Source organism: Heterocephalus glaber, unplaced genomic scaffold (genome assembly GCF_053883595.1).
Source record: "Heterocephalus glaber isolate CG9 unplaced genomic scaffold, H.glaber_assembly_v1.0 deba00000943, whole genome shotgun sequence".
Taxonomy (NCBI): domain Eukaryota; kingdom Metazoa; phylum Chordata; class Mammalia; order Rodentia; family Bathyergidae; genus Heterocephalus; species Heterocephalus glaber.
Genome location: NW_028258175.1, coordinates 3,749,012 through 3,776,195, shown reverse-complemented (window position 1 = coordinate 3,776,195; position 27,184 = coordinate 3,749,012).

Here is a 27,184-nt window from a genome sequence, read left to right as displayed (position 1 = left end):
TGAAGAGCCAGCTATAGTGTTTTTCTACATCTGAATGATTCTCAAGAAAATCAAAATAATACTGGGCATTGTTCCACAAATCTAATTAATTCAGTCTTCAAAGTAATGAATATAGTTCTATAAGTACTGTAACTATTCCCATTTTACAACTGAAAAAAAGAGAAGTCAAGTAACTTTCTGGATCATGCAGCCACTAAGTAGGAGATGAGTTCCAGAGCCTTTGCCTTAACCACCAGGATTTGCCATCAAACAACTTCAGGTGAATCTATTGCAACCATTATTTTATGGAGGCTGTAAATTCCCAAGTGCCAGAATGCCTGCCACAGCCCCTAGCCAGTGTACAGTCTTCCAATTACAACGATATCACAGGACCAAAAAGGGAGGAGAGTAGACCCAATTTAAAGACTTTCATTCAACACTTGGAAAATGGATGACATAAATTCTTCTCCCAGAGTAGAAAATCTTTCTTAATTCCTTAATTGATTTTGTGACTCAAATCTAACTTGAAAGCAGTACTAAATTTATGCTGTTTTTTAACTCTGTTTTCTTCTATGTTGGTCACAACTGATCAGTTTGTAGCTATAAAGATGATTGTGAATAGGTATAAATAGCTGCATTCATGCCACTGTTTAATATACAAGCACATTTCTCTTCAAATCCTGGGAGGTGTGGCTGCCTTATTTATGTGTTGTTATGTACAGCCTTCTTAAGTACTCACAAACTCAAACACACAAGATTAAAAGGAGAGGTTTTTCACTCTCAAATTTTCTATAATTAACTGGACAGCTAGTTCACCCATTATCAGTCAGAGTTTAGAGATCTGGCAGAACTCCTGAGGTAGGATTCCATGCAAAGGGAATACTTCATTGTCCAGAATACAGATTCAAAAACATTTTCCTCTATTTATTTTTATATCGATACAAAAATCATCCAAAGATTTGCTTCGTAGAACTTAATCATGCATTCAAAAGAGCAATACCATTTCCCCTTTAAACTCTAAGAACTTTCCTTCTTGTTTGGGAATTTAACATATCTACCAGTTCAGGGAGAAATGGGCTCTGTATTTGGCCAAATAAAAAGTGAATTGATTGGTGAAACAGCCATGCATGCCTTCATGAAATTTATATAGATAATAAAATACAACCATTGTGGAAAATATAGAAAAGTATACAGAATATAAAAATTCTTTACACTCTTATCCCACAGATGGAATTGCTTTGTACAAATTTAAGATCATTGGCTACATAATATATCCTGGCTCACATTTGGATTATTTGTTTAATAGCACACTATATGCATTATTTCATGTCACTAAATATTTTTCTACAACATGATTTTAATGGCTCCATAATATTTCATTGATGGCCATATCATAATTTATTACACAAATCATCTGTGGTGGATATTTATGTAGTTATGATTTATCACTATTATAAATAATGTTGTGATAACATCACATGTGCATTTCTGAGTATTTTCTTGAGATAAATTCCTAGAAGCAGCATTACTATAGGAGAGAATATAAACACTTATAAGCCTTTCAATACATCTTGTCAAATTACCCTCAGGAAAGGATAAAACAATTCATACTCCTAACATCAGTGAATCTAAGAATTATCTTACCACACCCTTAACAACAGGAGGTATTCCACATGTAATTTTACTCTCTGTCAGTGTGATAGATGAATGATAGCATTTCATTGTTGTTCTAATTTGCATCTATTTGATTACAAAATAGGCTGATTCTTTTAGGTTTACATTATCTGTATGTATTTTTTCCACTTGTGAATATCAATGTATGTTCCTTGTTACTTTTCTATTGGCTACTTATTTTTTTCTTATTTGTCCATGAAAATTATTTAAATATCAAGTGTATTAGCTCCAAAAGACTATGCTGTAAGAGTAAACATTCTTATAGCATAAATTGCAAAGTATTAAATATCTGTGCCCGGGAATTAGGGTAGGGGGCAAAAGGGGAGTGCATTATTCTCAGTTTGCCTTTCCAGCTGACCCACTGTCCACACTTCCACTCTGTGCCCAGGAGGCTGTCCTTCATACACTTGATTGCTAGGGCTCCCCAGGGCTCTATTTTGCAGCTGGTATGGCTAATGGGTACCCAGGACAACAGATCAGAGGTGCACAGGAGGGAGGAAATGGGTGTTCCTGTCTTCACCTAAGCCCTGCCTGCCTAGTGATTCTGCTAAAGCTGGCATTCCTCTGAGGTCACAGCTTTCACAGCCCCCTCTGCTGAGCTGGAAATGCCGACTCTTCCTCTCTGCAGGGGTGGCTGCAGCTTCTTGGCACTGCTGCTAATCCTTAGTGCATGGCCACTCCAGTTGATTCCCTCTGGGACCTGCATCTGTGAATACTGCACCTTCATTTATTCCCCTGTGCATTAAACCCCTAGTGGGGTCATCTGCTTGCATGATAGGACCCCGTCCTAATGGGAAATGATTAACTTTGCACTCGATTCCTGGAGAGTTGGTTGATTTCATTTTTTCACAATAATTGTGTTTTAATGCGGTTAAATAAAATCTTTTAACATTTTTTTCTGGGCCACTTGGATTTGCTTTTCTGTGATTTGATGAGTGTGGTCCATTTCCCTACTGAGCTACTGGCCTCTGTATAGTTAGTTTGTAAGAGCACATTGTTTATTACAGATTTTTAACCTTTTAGAATCATCTCTATTATAATTGTTCTCCAGGCTGGTTGTGGTGGTGCACACATGTAATCCCACTACTCCAGAGGCTGAAGCAGGAGGATTGCCATGAGTTTAAGGCCAGCCTGTGTTGCATAGCAAGACCCTGTCTCAAAACAAAACGAAACAAAACACAATAACAAAAGAATAAATTTCCTTGAATATATCGATTGTCTTTATTTTGTTTAAAATATATTTTGACATTCAAATTTAAAATTATACTCAGTAAATTCATCTATATTTTCTTTGGTTCCCTTTCACTGTACCGTTCCAATTAACAAAGTTTCATTATCCTGAGAATTTATGTATATAGTTTCCCCAATTGTCTTATAACATTTTAAATTGATTTTTATTTACACATCTATCCAGTCTCCATTTGATGGAGATTTAAGTTGTTTCCAATTTTTGGCTATTTTGAATAACACTGTCATGAATATTCATGTACAAATACATAAAATTTATTTTGTGTATGATGTGAGGTAGGGGTTCAGATTCATTGACAGGAAAATTAAAGTTACTGCAAGGATAAAATATCATTTTGCTCTCAAAAGTTTGGCTAAATAAATAAATAAGAATTATAACTCTTATTCCTGGTGGGCTTAAGGGGAAAGTTATTTTCTCAAAAGTTATTGGAGGCAGTAAAAATTTTTATAGTCCTTTTGGAAAGTAAAATGGCAATATCTCTCAAAATTAAAAGTACACATGCTGTTCAATCCACGAATTCCACTTCTGGGAATCCAACCTATATTGATAAAAGCATCAATACATTAAGACACATATGCCAGGATACTTATAGAAGCACAGTATAGAAGCAAAAATAAATACCAATAACAAAAGGCTGAAAAATCTGTACAATAGAATATTTTGTAGCCACTTAAAAGCATAAATTATAACTATGACAGAAAGATTTCTATGAGGTATTGTGGAGTTAGAAAAGTAAAGAAATGTGTTTCACATGATACATTCTTGCTCATCTAGCAATGAGAAGAAAAGATGTGTGTGTATGTCTATGTATAAATTTGCACATAGCTACATAAAATGTAGAAAAGCAGAGAAGGACTTGCAGCTGTTTGTTAACACAGGTTAACAGGGCAAGAAAAACGCTGTAATAGAAAAATAAACCACTAGTCTGTGATGGAATGCTTTTTGTTCTTTTATTATTGTGATAAAGGAAAGCTATGCCTCCAGTCTCCACCTTGGCATCTGACACCAAGTTTATGGGATTTCTACACCGAGCTTCTTCCTCTTTCTGGAGACACAAATTTGACTCAATTGTGTCAGGAGTTACCCAGATTCGCTCCTGTCATTTGAAGGGTCAGCCCTGTGAGACAGCCTCACTTCGGGGACCAACTCCAAGAAGTGGCTTCCTGGGCTATCCACACTTCTGTGTCACTTGGTTACAAATCGGAGATGTCCCCAGCCACTTCCTTAGGTCTGATAATGTGTAATAATAGCTCACAGAATTCAGGAAAACGCTTTACTAGTGTTTAGGCTCAGAGCGAGAAACCCATAGTGAAGGCCTTCAGAGCAAAGTTTGCCCCTAAACTTCTACCCCGAGGCAAGCCACAGAAACTAGAATTCCTCCTTCCTAAGTTGGGTCATAGAAACAGAAATTCCTTTTTCCCAAAGCCAGCCATAAAATCTAAAAACATTATTCGAACCCTTCCATTTCGGTGTAGCTGCCATCCATAAAGAAATTCTCTGACCTATCTTGTCTAATTTAGGTCACAAGACATCCCACGTCCAGAAGGAAGGAAAGCTGCAGGCAGGGGTGGGGGGGTGAGGGGGGTGGGCAAGAAGAACAGGAATAGAAAGGCCCTGCCGCGTTTTCCCACCCAGTCTGTTTCTGTTAACTCAGACCCTTCTCGCCCAAACACATTTCTACACAGCTGTCCACGCCTCATCAAACCTACGCATGTAAGTGAGTCGTTCACCTTGGGTCTTCGAGTCTCCATCCTGAAGGCTCCCATGCATGTAAAACTTTGATTAAATAATTTGTTAGGCTTTCCCCTCATTAACCTGTCTTTTGTTATAGATATGTTGGCCATGACCCTTATGATGGATGAGGGAAAGTACCACTGCTCCCCTCCCTACACTTCCTGTTACAGGTTTATTATAAAAGAGATTAGAGGCGAATAGAGATCTGGCAAGATCCAAGGCGCAGGAGGTTTTGTCCACAGGGACTCTGAGGTACCACCCTCCTGTGGATCTGGTCATGATCTAGAAGTTCCCGGATGTTCAGGGTTTTGTCCTTTTCTTTCCGTGTTTCTTTTCCTTTTCCTTTTCAAGTAGAGGTCTATTATGTATATAAAGTTGGTTATATCGTTGGCCACTGGTGTTTGAATGCCATCACCAGATCCTCTCTCTTCTCTGGAGGATGAGGGTGGGGCAGAAGTACCAATCATCTAATGGCATGCTTGGCTCCTCTGGCAGCCAGTTCCCACTCTGCAGAAGTCACCACGCCGTCGTGGCTGAAAGAAGTTTTTATAAATAACAAAAGATGCTCTTTCACCTGTTTGCCTTAGGAAATCCCAGTGGTTTTAGGAGGTCTGTGCCAGGATCCTGGAGGAAGGCCAATTATATTTTATATTATATTACTACACACATCTGCATCTGTCTGTCTGTCTGTCTGTCTATCTATCTATCATCTATCTATCTCTTGATAATTTAGCAAAAAGACTTTATCCACGTCTATGGACTTGTTAAGATGTCCATAAGAGGTAGGGTTAATTTTGATCTAAATGACCCCCACACATTTTAATTTGGACTTAAAACTTTCTCTACACATAATGAACTATAACCTAGCTTGGCATGCAAATACATAGTATATACTTTTGTGACAGGTAGTTGAATCTCAGCCAATCACAAGCAACCATCTATGAAAATCTTGTTCAAACAAGGCAATAGGAGGAGCTACAACAATTCGGGTTGTCTCTATACCTCATTTCCGCTTTCTATATATGTCACTTTCTTTTCTCTGGCTATTTATATATCTTGTGCATGTGGTGGAGTGGGGGATTTTAAACTTTTGATTTGGACTGCTTCCTGATTCTAGCATCACAAAGCCAATTAAAACTAGATATGTTGTAATGTTATACTTTAACAGTTATTAAGTAAAAAAGACAAATTGCATAATAATATGTAAATAGTGTGTAAATAATAATGTGTAAATAATGTGTAATAAACCTGCATCTGTTGGCAAGAGTCTGTAATGTCAACGTTCTGGGAAGCTGAGGCAGAATAATCACAAGTTCAAGCCTAGCCTGGGCCATTTAGCAATTTAAGGAGACGTAGTTAAAATAAAAAACAGTCACTGGGGATATAGCATAGTGTGAAGGCCCAAGGTTAAGAGGTCCCGAATCACTAACACCACTCCCCCAAATATCCTACTTGTGTAGACCTCTGTGTGCATGGAGGTATGGTTCTGTAATCTAGAAGAAAAGTAGGATTCATTCCAAATTGTTCATATTGGGGGGCAGATGGAAAAAGAGAAGGGAACAGAGAAATTATGGTTTTGCATGTACACAAATTTACATTTTGTATTATTTAAATCAAAGAATTTTTGTGCCCAGAAAAACCTAATACATATTTTTATTTTTTCCAGGCAAGTTTTATTTTATTTTCATTTTAAAATTTTAGTGTATTAGTACACATACGTGCTGTACATGCTATTTACATTCCTTGCGTGAGATTGGTCCAAGTACATAAGGCACTCAATTCCTTTATCTCTTATCTCCCCCCGACGTCTCTTCATCCTCTTCCCCCTGGAGAATGACTTAACTCCCTACTTCCTATGATCTATCTTTTATGTTTGTTCTTTACTTTTAGTCTGGGTTTCTCATATGAGAGAAACCATGTGAAATTTAAACTTGTGTGTCTGATTTATTTCATTTAATATTATGGTCTCAAGGTTCATCAAACTGGAGAAAATAATCGTAAAATTCACATGGACTCAGAAGAGACTCAGAATAACAAAAGCAATGGTGAGTTAAAAAAAAAAAATCAAAGTGGGAGGTATCACAATCCTGGACTTGAAGTTATGTGGAAACAAATTCTTTGTAAATAGGGAAGGGTGGAGAGGATGAAGGGAGGGCAGGAGAATGGGGAAAAATAAGAACCGAGATGCGTCATGTGAGGTACAAGATCCCAATGACGAATGTAACTGTATTGTATACCTAAAATGTACCAATAAACTTAACAGAAAAAATAAAACAGCATGAGCACAAAAACAGACTTGAGGATCAATGTAACAGAGCAGAGTATTCAGAGTACGTTCAACCATTTTGTCTTTGACAAAGGGACCCAAAGCACACATTGGAGAAAAGTCAGCCTCTTCAATAAATGGTACTGTGAAAACTAGCAATGCACATGTAGAAGACTGAACCCAGACCCTATCTCTCACTTATACTAAATTAAAATTAAAAAGGATCAAAGAACTAAACCAGAAACAACCTGCTGGAAGATAAAATAGGTGAAACTCTTGAAGTTGCAGGCATAGGTAAGAACTTTGTGAACAGAACCCCCGCTGCACAAGAAATAGTTCCGAGAATCAATAAATGGGACCCCATTAAATTAAAAAGCTTCTCCACAGCAAAAGGAACAAGCAACAGAATGAAAAGACCACCTGCAGAATGGGAGCGAAATTTTTGTCAATGATTAATCAGAGGACTCATATCTAGAATACATAAAGAACTCAAATAATTGACTGCCCCAAAAGACTCAATTTAAAACTGAGCAAGTGAAATGAATAGTTACTTCACAAAAGAAGAAATACAAATGGCCAATAAATACATGAAGAAATGCTCAACATCATTAGTCATGACAGAAATGCACATCACAACAATACTGAGATTCCATCTTGCCCAGAAAGAACGGCCATCAACAAGAAATCAAAGAAGTCCAAATGCTGAAGAGGCTTCAGGGGGAAAAGGAACACTTCTGTCAGGTAAAAGGGCCAAAGACCAAGACCAGACCAGGCCACAACAAGCCTTTATTAGGGGAATAGATCTGCCGGGCTGTCTCTGAACAAAGGAGAGACAAAAGCAATATAGCTGGGGCAGGGAGAGTCTTTTATAGAGACTGGGGTGGGGTTTGTAGGGGCTGAGGTGGGTTTGAGTGAGGCAGTGACTAGGGAATGGAGGAGCCGGTGACGTCACTAGGTGGTAGGAGGTGAGCGAGTATTAGGTTACTCTCTAGGCAGGAACAGGGGCATGCTGGGAAGAAGGGTTTATTTGGTGGGAGCATCCATCTTGGCGTGATGTCACACAGGGGAGGGGGCAAGGCACCATAGGAAGAGGGCAGCTACTATACATAATAGCTGCTGAGGTGGTGGGAGACCTATCAACTTCTACACTGTTCTTAGGAATGTAAAGTAGTACAATCACTGTGGAAATCAGTAAGAGGACTCCTCAAAAAACTAAAACTAGAAATTCCATTTGACCCAGCTGTTCCCCTTATGGTATCTTCCCAAAAGAGTTAAAGACATCATAGCACAATGTGATACATGCACACCCACATTTAGAGTAGCACAATTCGTAATACCATAGCTAAATCTTGGAAGCAGCCTATATGTGTCATCAATCAACAGATAAATGGATAAGAAAAATTTGGTATTTACACACAATGGAGTATTACTTTGCCATATAGGAAAATACTTATTTTTAATAATTAGAAAAAGAAAGAGAGTGGAGAAAAACTCCATACCAGTACAGTTCTAAAGGTTTAACAACACTGCTTGGAGGAAAAAAGATCTAACAGGGAAAGTTATGTGAAATAGACCTTGGAAGGAGAGAAACAGTTCCTCGGGTAAAGAAGTAGCGAAAAGGCATTCCAGGTATAGCAACAGTATGTTTAAAGGCACAAAGATGTGGGGAGTGTCTTAAAAATTAAAGAAGACTGAAAAGAAATATACAATTTAGGATTATATCATGTCACACCGATGAGCCTTGGTTTTGATACTGTAGCTCAGGTATTTCCAGGTCGGCCCAGGATGGGGGTCTAGCTCAGCAGTAGAGGGCTGGTCCAGCATGCACCAGGCCCTGGGTTCCATCCTCATCAGCTAAAGTGGGGGAGGATGTGTAGCAGCATCTTCATTAGATGCCACATCAGTTGCAATCCACCACTCATCTCCAAGCAATTATGAAAACCAAAAACAGCTTCAGGATCATTAAGGGATCTTGTGGACAAAATCTCCCTCTACCTCCTTCAGAACCACTGCTAGGATTAATTGAGAGTAGTTGTTTTTTAAAAGATGAGCAGCTTGAACTACACAGATTCTTAGAATGGACTCTGGTAGAAGACAGATTAGAAAAGGACAGACTGATGAGGAGCCTGCTTGAGAAGCTGCAGTCTCGATCCAGGTAGGGATGAGATCAGCTGGAACCAGGGCCTGGTGCATGCTCAGGAGCTGCTCTTCCTCTTAAATTCTTTTCAAACTTGTGCTCTTTCTGTACCTACTGCTATATCCTGGTTCACATCACCTTTGTCAATTCTTTGTCCACCTGCTTCTACAATCTCCCCAATCCTTCAAAACATTCTCTCTGTTACTGCCAAAAAACAAATAAAAATATCTGCATTTTCAGCTGAAGAATCCACAGATGGTCCCTATCATTGTGAGAATCAAGAACAATCTCATGGTGGAGAATGCAACTCGCCTAAATTAGACTCTGCCTACTGTCCTTGTCTCCTCTCTCTCTGTTTGTGAGTCACAGCTCAGGATGAGCTCCTTGCAATTTCTTCAACACATACCACCTTCCTTATCGACCTTCCCTCATCCTGGAATTTGTTTGGTTGTTCTCTTCTCTTTCATCTGTCAAGACTTGCTTCGAGTGTTTCCTCCTCTGAAGAGCCTTCTGTGCTCTTCTCGGGGTAGAGGTGAAGTTTCCCTTTGTGAGTTTCAGTCCTGTGGCTCTTATCACACTGCACTGCAAAACCCTCCTATTCTCTCTTCTGCTTGTTGTGAATCCCTCAACGTCAAACACTGGGTCCTGAACCATCTTTCAAGTTCAGTGCTGGGAATATACTCATCACTTGAATATTTTTGGAGAAGGAAGGGATGGAGGTAAGAGAGGGATTCAACTGTTTAGTCTTTCACAAGCAGAAACATGGCTATCTAATGTAGTGTTTGTACAAGCAAAATTTAAAAGAACAAATGACCTGGAATGCAGAGTGTCTCAGTAATAGAATTAATCCAGCAAAACAGCAAAACAGAAGCTAGCAAACTAGTAAAACAGAAGCTGTAGGGAGAAGGAACCCAGGGCCAGCGGAGGCAGAAAGGAAAATACTCTCGGGTTATGGGAAGTCTTATACCAGAGGTCACAAAATGATGATTGAATTCCATCTTTAAAATTTTTGGCTCATTTTCTTTGGCCCCTAAATTTAAAAATCAATAGTAATTTTGATCAATGATTTTTTTTAAAAGTCTAAAATAATAAATTGAATAGTTAAAAATAAGATCATAAAAATAATGATTTCTGCATTGTCTTGACATGGGTTATTGAATAATAGACTAAAAGTTAACTGGGTCAAGTGAACTGGGTCACTACAGAAGCTAGAGGAGGGCGAGTCCGTGGACAGCAGGGGTCAGACTCTCATTTGTAGTGTAGCCCACCAAGGCAGGGTTTATGAGAAAGATCTGATTGTAGAGACTGAGACTCTCTGCAGGTGGACATAGGGGTCCTAGGGCTGACTATGGTGACTGAATCTACAATTAATTGAGACTGGTAAAGGCACTATTGTTAAAGAAGATCTCCAAAAGGCTGGAGTCGTTTCAAACTTGTGGAATTCCAACCTATAAGGAGGTGATTCTTTTCCCCAGAACTTCCTTTCATCCAAAGCAGCTGCTGGGACTATGTCATGAGAGAGTCATGTAGGGTCCGTAAAATCTCATCCATGGCATGGAAACTGTGTCCTGGTAGAGCAAACGTGTTTGCTAAGGTGTCTCACACGGTGTTTTAGGAACAAAAGAGAAGAGCAACAATGACACTTTACTCTCAATTTCTAAAGAAAAGTAACCAAACTTAGAATTGATTTTTATTTTTGCTAGCTCAATTCTTACTTAATGTTACATGTTAGACAACAAGATTTTACAATTCACTCGTCCTTCACTTACAGGGAATTGAGCAATAAAAATCCATTCTCCTCCCAAATACCAAGAGCCACCGCCATGGACTAATAAGTGAGTGAACTTATCGAGTGGTTCAGTCTGCACATTGATTTCTTGTTTTTCCAAATATCTATTTCTTTGCAATATGTGAACACCCCTTAATAGACTCCAAGGGCTCTTTTATCTGACTTTCTGTGATTTTTTCCTTCTGTCCTTCTCTCCCCAAGCCTGAGACTCAGACACCTATTGATATCCATGGTACTAAATCTTTGTGCTGGAAGCAAGCGCATCGTGCCCATGATTCCTTGTGTCAGGGGATTCCCTAAACCAAACACATGGGTGCCAAAAGAAGCTCCACTGGATCTTCCCAATATCCTTTCAAAATATGTACTAATAATTCATGATAATGACGCAGCCCCTGTTATAGATGTGGCCAACAACCTATACGGGGTTTTCACTATCCTAAGATCAGTGAGTGGCAGGATTAGAAACTGAACCAAAACTCTGGGGTTCCAGACCTTGCCTTGACCATCATGTTATGCTTCCTTTCTGCACTTATGTGTCACCCCATAGAGAGTACATGTGGAGCCTTTGCTACTCTGGAGCAGCCCCGGGCCCAGCACGCTGCATGGCACAGATGGGGGTAGAGCAGACGTGAAGAGGGGAAAATGATGGCGCTCAACAGCCTCCAAGGTCACAGTTTACGGTATTTGTAGAGCTCCAAGGAGGGCTTATGCATCCTCCAGGATGAGAGTGGGAGAGGCTGGGCTTGAGTTGAAGGGTGGCTGGAGAGAGGTCAGGCAGCTTCTTCACATTCGTCTGCCCAGTAAGAAATTCTGTGTCTGTCCCCCAGGTGAGGGGTTGGAGTGGAAGGATGACTGCCTCCTAAGTAAGCTCCACCATTAGGCTCCCAGGCAAGGTACCTCTTCCTGATAGGACAGGAAAGGAAGGGGGACTGGGTGCACCTCAGCACCTTCTTGAGCTGATCATGAAGTCTTCATTTGTCTGCATTTTTGCTTTCAGATGTGTCAGTGGAACCCAAGGTGCTACACAGCTTCCCAGAGTGGCTACGCCAGGGAACCAAAGAACATAAATACAAAGTATTCTCTTACCAGATAAAGAATTCGTATTACATTTATTACTTTGATAATAAACAAAAATAAAATAAACCTAATGAAAATACCCAGGACCACCACCATCAACCCTAAAGCTACCATTATCAACTACTACCTGTTTTTTTTTTTTTTTTTGAAGAACAATATGTGGTAGTCCCTGGGCTAAATATTTACAGATGTGAAGCCAGTAGACCTCCAAGAATCCTTAAAAAACACAATTATGTTCTATATTTTACCAAAGATGATCAAAGAGGCTAAATAAATCACTTAAGTTTGCATAGTCAGAAGGTAGCAGAATCAGGATCTGACTCTGGCTTTCTGGCTCTCAACTCTGGAACGTTTATTGTCTTGGTAAATCACTGCAGGTCCCTCAGTTTCACCCTGCTAATTCTTGTAGGTTCTTGTTTCTTTCACTTAGCCCCTCTCTGAAGCATGGATGGACTTTGATACAGAATCTGTTTGCTCATGTGATAGCCGTAAGCACATCTTTGGTTCCAGCCTTCTGCTGTCCTGCATTACAGCTGCTGAGTTAAAGGATGGAGTTTGGTTTCCCCTTCATTCATAGCAGAATGACTTGAGATTGGGTAATAGGCTGAGTTTTTAAAAGACTATCTTTGACTGCATAGAATATCTTTCTTTTCCCTATTCCGCACATATGTATTTGCTTGGTTAAGTTCTGTTTGCTGTTCAAGACTTTTGCCTCCTCCAAAAATGAATGTGACCCCAACACATGCACATGAGCACACACCCACGCTACATCACTGCTGTCACAATGTCTCATTATTCCTCTATTTAAGTACTTACCATCCTGTGGTTGTGACTCACAGATATATATATATATCTCCCACTAGAAATGGGTTTTTATAGGCTAGGACAAGGACACACACACACACACTCATATCTTGTACAAAGTACAGCTCATTAAATAAGTGAACATCCAGATATTTGTGATTTGTTTTTCCCTTATAAAGTATCAATTTCCGGTAGTTTTAAAAAGGGTAAATTTGTAGCAAATTAATTTTGAGCTGGCTTATGAGAAAACTCATGAGTCTGGAAGGAGATTGTTGACAAAGTAAACTTCACAAAACCCTCTTTGGACAACAAAATGAATGCAAAACCCAAACCGCCTATGGTATGGTCCCACACCTGCTTTCCTGTGTGGGAAGAGTGAGTGGGGTGGGCTAGTGAAGCAGTGCCCTTTCCTGAGTCAGTGTGGGGCTGACATGCAGATTTCCAAGTACTAATCCCAATTCTGATGTAGGTTTAGACTCAGATTTTCTTTACGAATTTAGCAATCTCATTTGACCCACCTAACGTATGTCATGGATTATTCTAAGTGTTTACACAAATTAACTCATTTAATCTTCACAACAACTGTGAAAGATAAGTGCTTCATCGTACAGGTGAGTAAACTGAGGCACAGCAAGGTCATACTATATGTTGAAGGTCACATGGCCTATAAATGTAGACTCTGGGTTGAACACAAGTAAGGATTACATCGTGGCTCTGATGCACTGCCAGCTTCCTGGATGACAGCATTAGAACACTTGGAAGGTTCTTCAGTCCTGGGTTAACCCAGTCTAAAAACTGGATGTCGTAGGAAGGGACAAGTGGACACTGGGCAAAGGTGAATTCACTTTGCATAAAGAGATTCTCAACAGCTTCTGCTCTTCTGATAATGCTGATAATCACTGATTGTATGATTGTCTGTGAGCCCTCAGAATCCTTACTGTGAGGATGCAGGGAAAACTTCAGATTTGTCTTTAAAATCACCCAACTTATCACCTGACCACATTTAGTGTTATGTCTACTATTGACATAGTAAGTAGTCAATAGCTGTAAAATAAATGAGTGCATAAAGGAATGCATTCATTCTTTGTCATAGCCTTGCTAAAGAAAGTGCTTACTGGATGTCATCATGTGCACGACATGTTATTAATTTCCTATTTTTTGCTGTAATAAATTGCTACAAACATTCTGGCTTAAAACCACCTAAATTTATTATCTTACAGTTGTGTTTTTGTTTTTTGTTTTGGTACCGGGGATCGAACTTGGGTCCTTGTGCTTGCACAGGAGGTGGAGAAACCACTGAGTTAAATCTCCGGCCCTATTATCTTACAGTTGTGAAGGTTGGAAGACCAAAGTAGGTTTTACTGGACTAAAGTCAACAAGTTGGTAGAGCCATGTTCCTTCTTAGTGTCCCAGAAGACAAACCATTTCCTTTCCTGTTCCATTTGCTGGAGGGTGCCTGCATCCCTTGGCTGGTGGCATCCTTGCACTTTCCTGCTTAATGCTGCAAACACAGCACTCCAACTCCTACTTTCATCCTTACTTCTCCTTCTCTGACTCTGATATTCCTGTCTCCCTCTTTACATTGGACCCACATGGTTAATCCAAGATAACACTTCAATTTAAGTTCTTAATTCAATCACATCTGCAGAACCCCTTCTGCTATGTCAGGTAATATTTACAAATTTAGGCATTATAATAGGGTTATGGTTTTGTCTACAACAGGCACCTAGCTGTTTGTTTTATTTCATTAATTTGATTCTTTATTCACTAACTGAATATGAGTCTTTATAATAAGCTAGAAATATGTGCATTGTCTTTACCTTAAAGAAAGCCAATAAAGATATTAGATATAAAATTAATTCCAGCACTCAAGAAGTATAAAAATGTCCTGAGAGTTTTAAGGATAGACAATTCACTTATAGCTGAAAGAATACCAGGAGGCTTCATGGAAGAGTGTGTCAGATCTGAGAATGGAGGGGATAGGAGCTGGAGCAGCCAAGACATGGAGAAAGGAAAGCCTGATAGTAGGAAAGAAAAAAGAACAAATTCATTCTTAAAACAAATGAAAGCAGAGAAAAAGAAACAGCAAAGAAATAAAAGATCTGCCAGGGATTTAGCTCAGTGGTTTCACTGCCTGCTGCGCAAGCGCAAGGACCCGAGTTCAATCCCCAGTACCAAAAGAAAAAAAAAAGATCTAAAGAGAAACCAAATGTAAGTTTTAGGACTAAAAAACAAAATAACTATAATAAAAATTTCAATGGACAGGCTGAACACCAGAATGAGAGATTAAACAAATCAGTGAGTTGTGAGATAGAAAAAAGAGAAATAACCAAGTCTGAGCAACAGAGAGTGAGACTTCAGTGACAGGGCTAAGAACATGCTATCAGATTTCTAGAAGGAGAAGGGAAATAGGACTGAATTTTAAAAGATTCAAAGAAATGATGGTTGAAAATTCTCAAAATTGGCAAAAGATAAATGTATAAATTAAAGAAGATGAATAAAACTCAGACAAGATAAAAGTACAGGAATGCACACCAAGAAAACTCACAGCTAATCTTGTGAGTACTACAAAGTCTTGGAAACAGAAAGAGAGAAATGCCTCATTATCTACAGGGGAAAACCATTAGGAACACAGAGACCAGACAGAGAAATCTGAAGGAAGTGGAAGAACTGTCATCTCAGAATCCTAACTAGTGAAAACATTGTTCTGGAATGAAGGAGAAAATAAGACTTTCTAAGCTAAAGAAAAACTAAGAGAATTTTTCTGGAAGCTCAGCCTGTCAAATTGGCAAGAGGAAGTACTCTAATCTTAAAGGAAACCATGAAAGAACATTAGGGAGAATGAATTAGGAAGAATGAAAGAATGTGTCCAGCAAAAGCATAAGTAAAAGACCTTCCTTCTATCTTGAGCTTTCTAAATTATGTTTTCCAATGGAAACAAGCTTATAACACTGTTTTAAATACATGTATATGTATAATATGGAAATATTTAAGATAATTTTGTTGTGAAGGAGGGAAGTAAATAAATATAAAGGGACATAAGATTTCACTTAAATTGGTAAAATAAAAGCACCAGTATGCTATGAAAATTTCTGTGCATAGAAGGTAATAAAAACATGGAGAAAAATAGGACAAAAACGTAAACTCAAGCCCTAAAAATCACTAGTTATATTAAATGTAAATGGTTTAAATATACCAAGTAAAAGGCAGAGATTGACCATATGGGTTTTTTAAAAAGGACATTCATAATTTAGATATATACTCTCTACAAGAAACTAGTCTCAAATATAATGAAAGCAGGTTGAAAGTTAGAAGATAAATGAAAGATGTACCATACAAATATTAAACTACAACAGGCAGGGATATAGATAGACAGATAGATAGATAGAATTTCAGACCAAAAATATCCTACCAGAGACTGAAAAGAATATTATATAATGATGAAAGGGTCATTCATTAAGAAGAAGCAACCACCTAAATGTGTATTTACTGAACAACAGAGTTATAAATATATGTGATGTAAGAGTCAGGCCACAAAGGGACAAATCCACAATTATGAGTACATTTGGAGATTTCAATTCTCCTCTCTCAAGAAGCGATAAAGAATCTGGACAAAAGCAAACGAGGTTATAGAACTTGACAATATCACCAGGATGTAATCAACATTTATCCTGCTAATCAACAGTAGAATGCACATTTGCTTCAAGTATTCCTGGAACATGCACAAAGACTACAACTTGAGTCATAAAATAAAAACTCAAAATTTTAAGCAACTGCAGTCACACAGAATGTATTTTCTGAGGGTGGGGGATTATAAAACAGAAAGAACAGAAAATCTCCAAAAACTTGAAAGTACACAGCACAATTTTAAATAAGTCATAGATCAAAGAGAAAGTCCCAAGGGATGTGCAAGTAAATACATTCAATGAAATGAAAAGGAAGTGTATGAGAATTTGTGGGAAATAGCTAAACAGTGTTGAGAGAGAAAATTATAGCCTGAAGTTCATATAGTAAAAAAGAGGAAGACATACAAGTGAGTAATCTAATCTCCTACCTTAAGAACCCAAACAAAGTAAAATAAACCTAAAATAAATAAGAAAAAAAGAAATAATAAATTTAGGAGCAGAAATCTATGAAATTAAAAACCAAAAAATGATAGAGAAAAATCCGTGAAATAAAGAACTAATTAACTGGTAAGATTGACAGAACCCTAGCTACCCTGACAAAGAAACAGGAGCAGGGCTATAGGTTACCAGTGTCAGGAATGAGAGAGGCTACCAACACAGATGGTATCAACCTCAGTGTGACACAGGAAGACTATGAACAAATGTATGTAATCACCAATTTGACATCTTAGATGTCATAGACCAATTACTTGAGAAATAGAAACTACCAGAGTCCACCTAATACAAAATAGATAATTTAAATAGATCTAGAACTAGTAATGAAGACGAATGTCAAGTTTATAAGTGTCCTTAAAAAGTCTATAGTCCCTGGTGGTAAAAATATCCATTCTCCCTGGGAAGCTGAAACAGGAGGCTCTCAAGTTCAAGCCCAGCTTGAGCATCTTAGTGGCTTAATGAGAGCCTACCTCAAAATAAAACAAAAAAAGGGCTGGAAATGAAGCTCAGAGTGAAGAACCCTGGAAAAATCCATTCTCTCCAAATTAATATATGGTTTTAACATAATTTCTAACAAAATCCCAGCAAGATAATTTTTCACATGTAGACAAAATTATTCTAAAAGCTGCATGGAAAGGCAACTGAACTAAAGTAGCTAAATCACTTTTTAAAAGGGAGATAAATTGAGAACTATCATTCTTCCCCATTTTAAGACTTACTGTGTAGACACAGTAATCAAGACTGTGAAGTATCGGTAGAGGAATAGACACACAGATCAACTGAATAGAACAAAAATCCCACAAATAGGCCCACACAAATATATAGCCAACTTTCTCTTGACAAAGATGGAAAAGCATTTCAGTGGAGGAAAGATAACCTTTCATCCACATTGTTATGCACAGCACTAGTCTGTCTGTCTTTATCTGCCGAGTATTGCAGTATGCAATAGTACAAATGTAATACTCTTTGTCAGCCATCCAAGGACATCCAGGTCATTTCACGTTTGTCTATTATGAAGACATAATAGACAACACGTAGTGTTTTTAACACATAGTGTTGGAACAAGTGGAGATACAGGCAAAACAAAAAGAAAAGAAAAAATCAGGTCCACTACCTAAATATGACATCTTAAATAATAATTTATTTAGCCTGGACCATATATATAAATGTAAAAGGTAAGAGGTCGGGGATTTAGCTCAGTGGTTCAGCTGCCTGCCTCGCAAGCAGAAGGTCCTAAGTTCGATCCCTGGTACCAAAAACAAAACAAAAACAAAAAATGTAAAAGGTAAGACTATTTTATAGAAACAGAGAAAAACAAGAAAAATATTTAGGTTGTAAGTCTAGGCAAAAAGTTCTTAGATTCAACACCAAAAGCACATCCATAGAAGGAAAACTTTAGTGGAAGATACAGACTACAAGAAAATGTTTGCATGCCACGTATCTGACAGAGAAATGGACAAAATATACAAAGAAATATACAAAGAAATGGACAAAAGATAGGAAAAGATGTTTCACTGAAGATGTTGTATAGCTGACAAATAAGCACACAAAAAGATGCTCACTTTCTTAGCCATTAAGGAAATTCACATTGAATCAATAGGTTATAATGAATATACATGTCACAAATGAATAATTCTTCAAAAAGCCAATGCTAAATGCTGGTGAGGACATGGAGAAACTGGATCACTCACGTATTGCTGGTGGAAATGTAAAATGGTACAGCCACTTGGGAAATTATTTTGGCAGTTTCTTAAAATTAAACACTAAATATATGCAATTACTATAAGACCCAGCAATTACACTCTTGGGCACTTGTCCCGGAGAAATGAAAACTTGCATTCCAAGGAAAACCTGTACAAGAGTGTTTATAGAAACACTCTTCATAACAGACAAACATGAAATGACCCGGATGTCCTTGGACGGCTGACAAAGAGTATTACATTTGTACCATTGCATACTGCAATACTCGGCAGATAAAGGTGAACAGACTAGTGTTGTGCATGACAATGTGGATGAATCTTGGAAGAATTATGGTGAGAGATGAAAAGCCAATCAGAAAATGTTTTACCAATTGTATAATTCTTTTTAGATAACATTCTGCAAACGCGGGCTACATAGAAATGGAGAACAGATCAGTGGCTGTCAGAGGTTGAGGAGGGGTTGGGGCAGGGGGTGTGAGGGTAGCTACAATAAAGCAACATGAGGGACCTTTATGGTGATGGAGCCGCTCTGTATCTTGACTGTAGCGATGTCAATATTCTACTTCTATTATTAAACTATAGTTTTGAAAGGTGTTACTATCAAGAGAAACCACGTCAAAGATATTACAGGGTTTTCTTTGTGTTTTTTATAGCTGTCTGTGAATATACAATTGTTTCAAAATAAATGCTTAGTTTTAAAAAGGTTATAGAGGGCTCTCCATAATTAATAGGGATATGAGAACATTTTTGAGACAATTTAAATTCAATTACAATGGGCCAGAGGATGTAGAAGGGGAGAGAAGGATGAGGGAGAGATTAATCAGTAGAAAGCTGCAGGTCTGAAACAACAAAAGACCATTTTATGTCTTAAGCCTATAATATTAAAACCTTAACACAAATCCTATCCCCAGACACCAGGGCAAGTGACGGAGTTTACATGTGAACTTCCTGGGGTTATCCCCAACCAATCCGGAAACAACAATTACTTCTTCCTACAGACTGTCCTTCTATCCCAAAGCTTTCCCTGCTGCACAAGATAGCAATCTTTGTCAATAGCCAATGGCTCAGTTTAAACAGTGCTTCCCTTCCCAAAAGTTTGTCAAAAATATTCTTCGTTCTAGGTCCATCTGACATTTTCCAACTGGGCTCTAACTCCTTCTAGTAGTAGTTGTGAGATCTCGTCCCAGAACCTGGTCCTTTTTCATTCTGACTAGGATTTTAATGGCTTAATGAATTCTTCATTTTTAGGGATCCCTCCTTTTCAGGACTTTGGTTTGACAGCATCACTAGGCTCAGGTCAAATTCCAACCCTTTTAGGACAAAATAAGTGTGGACCACGATCAGATTCCAGCCAGCTATGGGCAGTGATTCTCTCTGGGTTTCTCTCTGGAACTGTAGAGAACAGAGGCCATGGCTTGAGCGGACTCAAGGGCCAACCTGGGCTGAGGTCTGAGGGACTATGGAAGTGGATGGGATATTAGGAAGGGGAAGACTAGAGTTGGAGGTTCCCCGGAGTGATTTCTCTCCCTGGGAAGTGATTTAGAGGCCAGAGCAGCATTAGCTAGAGCAGAGCTCTGAAAGAACACCTGATCCCAAGATCAGATGTTCACAGAGGGAAAAATGTTTCTAGTGTAAATGGGCTCTTTCTTCTTTTTCAAGCCATTCTGCCCTAACAGCAGTGATTTAAGGAAAGATGAGTTTTTCCCGTTTGGTCTCTTGGATACATGTGGTATCTTGTTCAGAAAAGGTCGCCTGGTTGGAATGCACACTCCTTTAATGGCCACTCCAATTTCCTGTTGAAGGGGAAATGGCAGGTGTGCCCCTGCTGGTGAAGGACAGAACTCCCTAAATGGATTGCTTTTGCTTAGCACAAAGGACTGAGGGGAAATGGCTTATTCTTCCTTGGGTCTGCAGGGCTAGGAACACATGAATGCAGATGGCCCTGATTAGCTGTGGGCACACATCTTAGAGCCATTTTGATCCTCAGATTCCACAGTTGCTCTGAGAGGACGTGTCAGTGCCCCATTGCCCATCTGCATGGTGCAGGAATGCATGGGCTTTAACATCAGATGCACCTGCTTTTGCATCCTGGCTTTGGGCCCTGGGGAAAGTTGCTGAGATTTGAACTCCATCAAGACAGAGAGGTTGTTGCCTTCCTTTTCCTGGAGTAGACTTTTCCACTGAGTAGTGCTCAGTATGCGAATTAAGTGATAGAACCACTCCTTACTTATTCCATCAGACATATGCCTCGGCCTAAAATCTGCACCTAACACTCCAGAAAGTCCCTCCATTGGCTTTCCCAGATGCTTAAGATAATGATTTTTCTTGTGATTTCAGGTCCTCTCTGGTTGGGCCATGTTGCCATGGCGATGCTGACAGGTGGAAGGGAGGACACATTATGAACATCAGATACACCCTGTCAAGAAGAACCTGGCACCTTCTCACACATGTTCCAAGGGTGTTCATGATACAAATGACCCTAGGACTAAGCTGAGAATAGAGGACAAATGCAAGCATTTGGGAGAGCATTATTATTGTTGCTGTTGTTGTTACCATTGTGTTGCTGGAGATCAAACCCGGGACATCTTGCATGCTAGGCAAGGGCTCTGCCACTGAGCTACACCCTAGCCTAAGCACTTATTAACCACTTACTGGATAGAGGGCAGTGTGTTAAGCAACAGGAATGTAGTGAACAAAGAACCAAGGCCTCTGGTCTCTTGGACCTAACACTCGGAGGGAGAGAGAATGAGGATAAGAGTTAACATTAAATGATTACAATCATTTCAGATAATAATAAATGCTATAAAGAAAATGGTGCATTGAATGAGGTACTTCCTGGGCACCCACGTGTTAAGGACTGTAATAGGTGCTGGAGAAACAAAAGGGGAGCAAAATAGCCACTATTCCTATAGAGTCCTCCATTCCGGTGGAGGAAGACAGACAATAAAAAATAAACATTGGGTGATGATCAGAACTGTAAAGACAAATAAAGCAGGTGAGCTGAAAGTGGTGTGTGTGTGTATGTGTGCGTGTGTATGTGTGTGTGTACCTGCATACTATTATACACATGTTATTCATGTTACTTTCCCTGTTGCTGAGACAAAATACCTAAAGTTAAAGGAGGAAAGGCTTATTTCAGCTCTCAGTTTGTAGGGATTTCAGTTCATAGCTGGCTGGTTTCAATACAGGATGGCATGAGAGAGTGGCATGGCAGAGGAGAAACAGTCCATGGCAGGGCCAGTAGAAGGCAGAAATCAGAAAGCAGCAAGCCTACCTTCCCTCTCTCCCTTTATATTTCATCCAAGCTGTACGTCTGTTGATTGGTGCTACCCATGCCCAGGTGGGTCTTACAGCATCCACACCCTTAATCCCAGTATCACACACTTGATCCGCATTCACACATCCTAATACATCCACCTTCAAAACCTCACACCTATGACCACATGAGACTTTGGGGGGACATCTGGATACAAACCATAACGGGGCATTAGGAGGCAGAAATCATCCAGGCTTTTCAAACCAAGGCCTGCAAAGATCTCAGAAATGATTATTCTTAGATTATTCAGTCTTTGTTTAAGAAATAACTTTCAATATTTGAAGTAGGAGGAATTATTTTCCTGAGTAATGGAGGAGTTGAGAGGCGGCATAGAATAAGGTGGGAACCCAGAGATCAGCAACAGCAGAGAACTGGCACCAACTCTAGGCCACGGGAGGAAGAGGTGGTTACCTGTGCCCGGGGACACCTGGAAGAAACTAAACTCATGGCAACTCCATCCAGGGAGAGTGGAACCATGGTGGATACTGAACAGAGTAGAAGGGAAAATGCCATTTTCCTCCCTTTCTTCTTGCTACCTAGTTTCCTGCCTGTACCTGCCACTGGCTGAATCCAATGGGAAGCCCATTGCCATAACCATCTGTGAAACACACTTCACAGGAGAAACTACTAACATGCAGCAGAGAAAGGGAGGGCAAGAAGCCAGTCTGTGGGTGAAGCCCAGAAGCATTGGCACATTAATAACCACCACTTTCTATTATTCATAGACCTTTTTCTTCTTCTTTCTTTCTTTCTTGCTTGCTTGCTTGCTTGCTTGCTTGCTTGCTTTCTTTCCTTCCTGTGCCAGGGTAGGAACACAGACCCTTCACACTATGCTGCATCCCAGCCTTTTAAATGTTATTTTATTTTATTTATAATATTAACACAGGGTCTTGTTAATTTGCTCAGACTGGACTTGAACTTGTGACCCTCCTGCCTCAGCTTCCCAGGGTGCTAGGGTTATGGTTGCACCACCACACCTGCCTGCCAACAGACTTTTGGTCACCAGCCTGTGTCAATACCAGGGTTAACAGCCCTTTCCAAGTCCAATGACAGGATTCTCCTGGGCAAGTGCTTTACTAGATAAGCACTCTTAGCCACATTCTGCACCTAGGACACTGAGGCTGAGAAAAATTAAATGATGCGTCCACAGGTGGCACTGTTACGTGGCTGACCCAGGATCTGATGTAAGGCCAGTTGGTTCATGAAATCGGTGGCTTTACCTCATTATGGAAAGGTGATAAGAAACCACAAGCACTTTTTTAATAAGGCTAATTTAATCTGTTGGTAAATATATTTAAACACAAGTTTCTAGTAAAATGCATGCTCATGTATCATAGAGGAGAAAGATTGATCTCTAAGGCTTATTTTTCATTTTTATTAAGGTATAATTTGCATACATTAAATTCAACCTTTTAGTACACAGCTCTGCCAGTTTTGACAAACGCGTTCCGTTGGGTAACAAATACAAGTGAGATGCAGAATTCCATCGCTCCCCCAAACTCCTCTGTGACCCTTTGTAATCAACCTCTCTCCTTCCACCCAGTCCCTAGCCACTAATGATCTATTTTCTGTCTCTACAGTTTTGCCATTTCTAGAATATTGTATAAATGGAATCGTTTAAGTTTGGTTACTTTCACACTTAGCGTAATGCATAGATTCATAAATTTTAAAACACACAACAGACTTTCAAAGATGTTTACTGCTCCATGGGTAAGTGTTTGAGCATTTCTTCTTCCGTGTCTTGAGGAGTATTTTTTGGACAAGTTTATAAACCTCTGTGACTCAGTTTCCTCAGCTGGAAAATGGGGACATTAGTACTCATTTAATAAGATTGCTGTAAAGATGAAATAAGTTAATACATCTAAAAGACTGAAAATAAGGACAAACATAAACCCACTATGTCAGCATTACTGTGAATTTTATTATTTTGATCATGCTTATTATAGTTATTGAATGAATGATTGGGACACAATTGAAACTAGTGGAGAAAGATGGTCAGTGATAGCATACAAGCAGAGAATGAAGTTTTGGAGCATGTTTTTATTTTAGAGAAATCATTCCATTAATAATAAGACTTTCATGTTGAAGTTTATGGACACATTTATTGTACTTATTTCCAGCATCCTTCCCTTCTTCTGATTTCCTCTCCTGTGGTAACTGATTGTAATTTATTAGATCATTTTTCAAGTGTTTCCACAGGGCCAGCCCTGTCCCTGCTCAGATGGTAGCCATAGGACCCAACTCTGACCAATCAAAGAACTTTGTATGGCCTCGACCCATGATTCAAGCCCTTCCAATAAGGATCTTCCCTGGGATTTTACTAGGCCAACTAGAAGCAAGATGCTTTATTCTGCAGGTTTCCTTAAACTGATAGATTATAAACTGGAAACTTGTAGCAGCTGCCTTCACCATCATAAGGGAAGACCCTATCTGTGAATAAAGTCAATGTGGAGGAACACATTCTTGTAATGGAGAGAGATGTGAGGGTTTTGGTTTTTTTTAAAACAACAGGGCACACCTGTGGCAAAATGACCTGTATTCCAACTACATGACACAGTAAATTCATGTCGTTGTTGTTCTTTGGTTTAAACCTGTTTGAGTTAGATTTCTACCTCAGATCTTTGAATTGTGGATAATGATCTCAAATTATGGAGATTATATAGAATAATATCTGTGCAAAACCTAAAACACTTTATAAGTCTTAATACATGATATTTGAAATAATGGAGGAAATTCTTGGGAAGACTTAGAGCAGGAACTGACAGTGTCTCAACCATTCTGAAACCACACAGTGGGTGAGAAATCAGAGACCACATCGCAGCCTACCCCGAGTGACCAACAGAGATGCTGTCAGGATTTTATAGCCCTTGCTGCTATAAAGGTCATGTACAAGTTTTCCTTCTCAACATGCTGAGCAAAGATGTTTCATGCAACATGAAGCCATTAGGTATAGCAGAAAGCATGCTTGACTCAGATACTGTACAAAGTGCTGTCTCTTTCTCTATGACTTTGGGTTGTCACTGATGTTCTGTGAATCTCAGCTTTCCCAGATGTGGCAAAATCTCTGCTGCCTTAGTTCAGGATTGCTCTTTGATTAAAAGAGAAGAGATGTATGAGCACTTTGAAATGAGTAACACATCCTTGAGTGTGAGTTATTTTCATATTTTTAATATAATAAGTATCTAGCTTCTCTGGTTTGAATAAGTGTCCCTCAAAGGTCCTTGTGTCCATGTGTTAAAAGAATAGTCCCCAGGGTGGCACTGCTGAAATGCAGAAACTGTTAGGATGTGAGGCTTCATGAGAGCTCCTTGGGGCACTGGAGGTGAGCCTTCAGGGGAGACTGTAGAATCCTATTGATATAAGTTGTTTTTTGGGTCTCTTTAGACACTCAAAACAATGGGTTTCCGTGATCTTGGACTGAAACCTCTAAAACCATGGCCCAAATAAACCTTTTATCTTTGAAAGTGAATTATCAAGTATTTTGTTATAGTAATGGGAAGCTGACTAACACACCAATCTTTGCTTTATCTGATTTCCAGGATCATGTCTTACACATTTAAAAGATTGTGTTTGATAAAAATTTTTTTTTTTTTTTGGTACCAGGGATCGAACTTGGTGGAAACACTGAGCTAAAACCCCGGCTGTGTATGGTAAAATCTTATAGATTTTTTGAAAAGGGTCATGAATGCTTCTTTCATGTTTCTACAATTTTTAAATAGAAGACTTTTAGCTCATTAGTATTCTTTTCCTTTAAATCTGGGTTGTCCTTATGACTATCTTTGGCCAACAGAATGAGGCAGAACTGATGTTTCCAATTGTGAGCAGAGGCTTCCAGAGATTTTACAGATCCTTTCCCAGTGGACACTGCCAGTCTCCATTCAAAAGTCTAGCTAGCTTGTTGGAAGATGAGAGTCCATTAAAGAGAAGCCATACCAGCTGAGCCCACCCTATGCTGGCCAGCTCCCAGTAGGTGGCCACAGTACCCACTCCATCCCAGCTGAAACCCAGAAAGCCTTTCTTTTGAGCTCAGTTTAATTTGTCAACCCACAGTATGATGAGCTACATAAAAGACACTGTTTTAATTCACTATGTTTTGAAGAAGATAGCGTGACCAGGTAAAGTCATATAATTACATTGTGTCACTGTACAAGAGAAATTGTTTGGATGTCACCTCTGTCACTTATTCTCACGTGACCTTTGGTACATTGTTCCTGTTGCCTCTCTCCATCTTTAAATTAGGACAGATAATCCACCCTATCTCACATGATTCTGAGGATTCAAAAAGACAAAATCAATGCCGGGGATGGACAGTGTGGGTTATGTTAGATTTGGTGACCTTCGGGCTTCCTTGCAAAGTTGTGGGTTTATATAGACTGTATAAATGTAGGTTGTTAGTATTAACATTATGCATGGTGTAGACACATAATCAATATTGATAACACTACTGGAATAAAATTACCAGGACTTGACAGTGAACAGAGATAATCCTCCTGGGACCACTCACTTTGCTCAGACCTGCATTCTGCAAGGCATTTAAGAAGAGTTATGCTGAGGTGAGAAAAGCTGACCACCCACACTTGGAAACAAACACTCACATGCTTCTTGAATCCTGTTGTGTTCAGGAAACCAGAGTAAAAAGTATAGAAAGGAAAGCCTAGGGCAGTGTCTGACTCTCACCTTCCACATGTCTTCTGAGGGAAGATAGGACTGAGAATTTCCCAGGGATGCTCTGAATTGAGGGTGTGTGAAACACAGTACTCCTTTGTAAATGGCCAAGGCCCAGAGGGACCAGTGCCCAGTCATTACCAATGCAGCATCTTTGCCGGAATCGTAAGCTATCCCACCACAGGTGTTCATCTGGCCCTAATGGCCCCATGGTGCTATAGTGGGATGTGCTCTCCTAGGGAAGTAAAAGGACCACTTAGTGCCTGACCCTTCCCAGACTGGTTCTTTTTTAAAGGATTTTTTTAACTCAAGTAAATTTGGCCTCTGTCTTAGTTCTGTCTGCTACAACAAAGCATTATAGACTAGCTGACTTATAAAAAACACAGATTTATTTCTCATAGTTCTAGAGGTTAGAAATCTAAGACCAGACTATCTATGTGTTTGGGTTCTGGGAAGGGCTGTCTTCCAGGTTGCAGGCTGCTAACTTTTCACTGTATCCTCCCATTGTGGAAAGAGTGAGACAGGTCCTTTGTATAAGAGCACTAATCCTACTTTGAGATCTCTACCTTCATGACCTAATTACCTCCTAAGGCCCACTCCCTCTTCCTCCTCCTTCTTCTTGTTGGGACTTGAACCCAGGGTCACTGCACTGAGCTACATTTCCAGGCTTTTA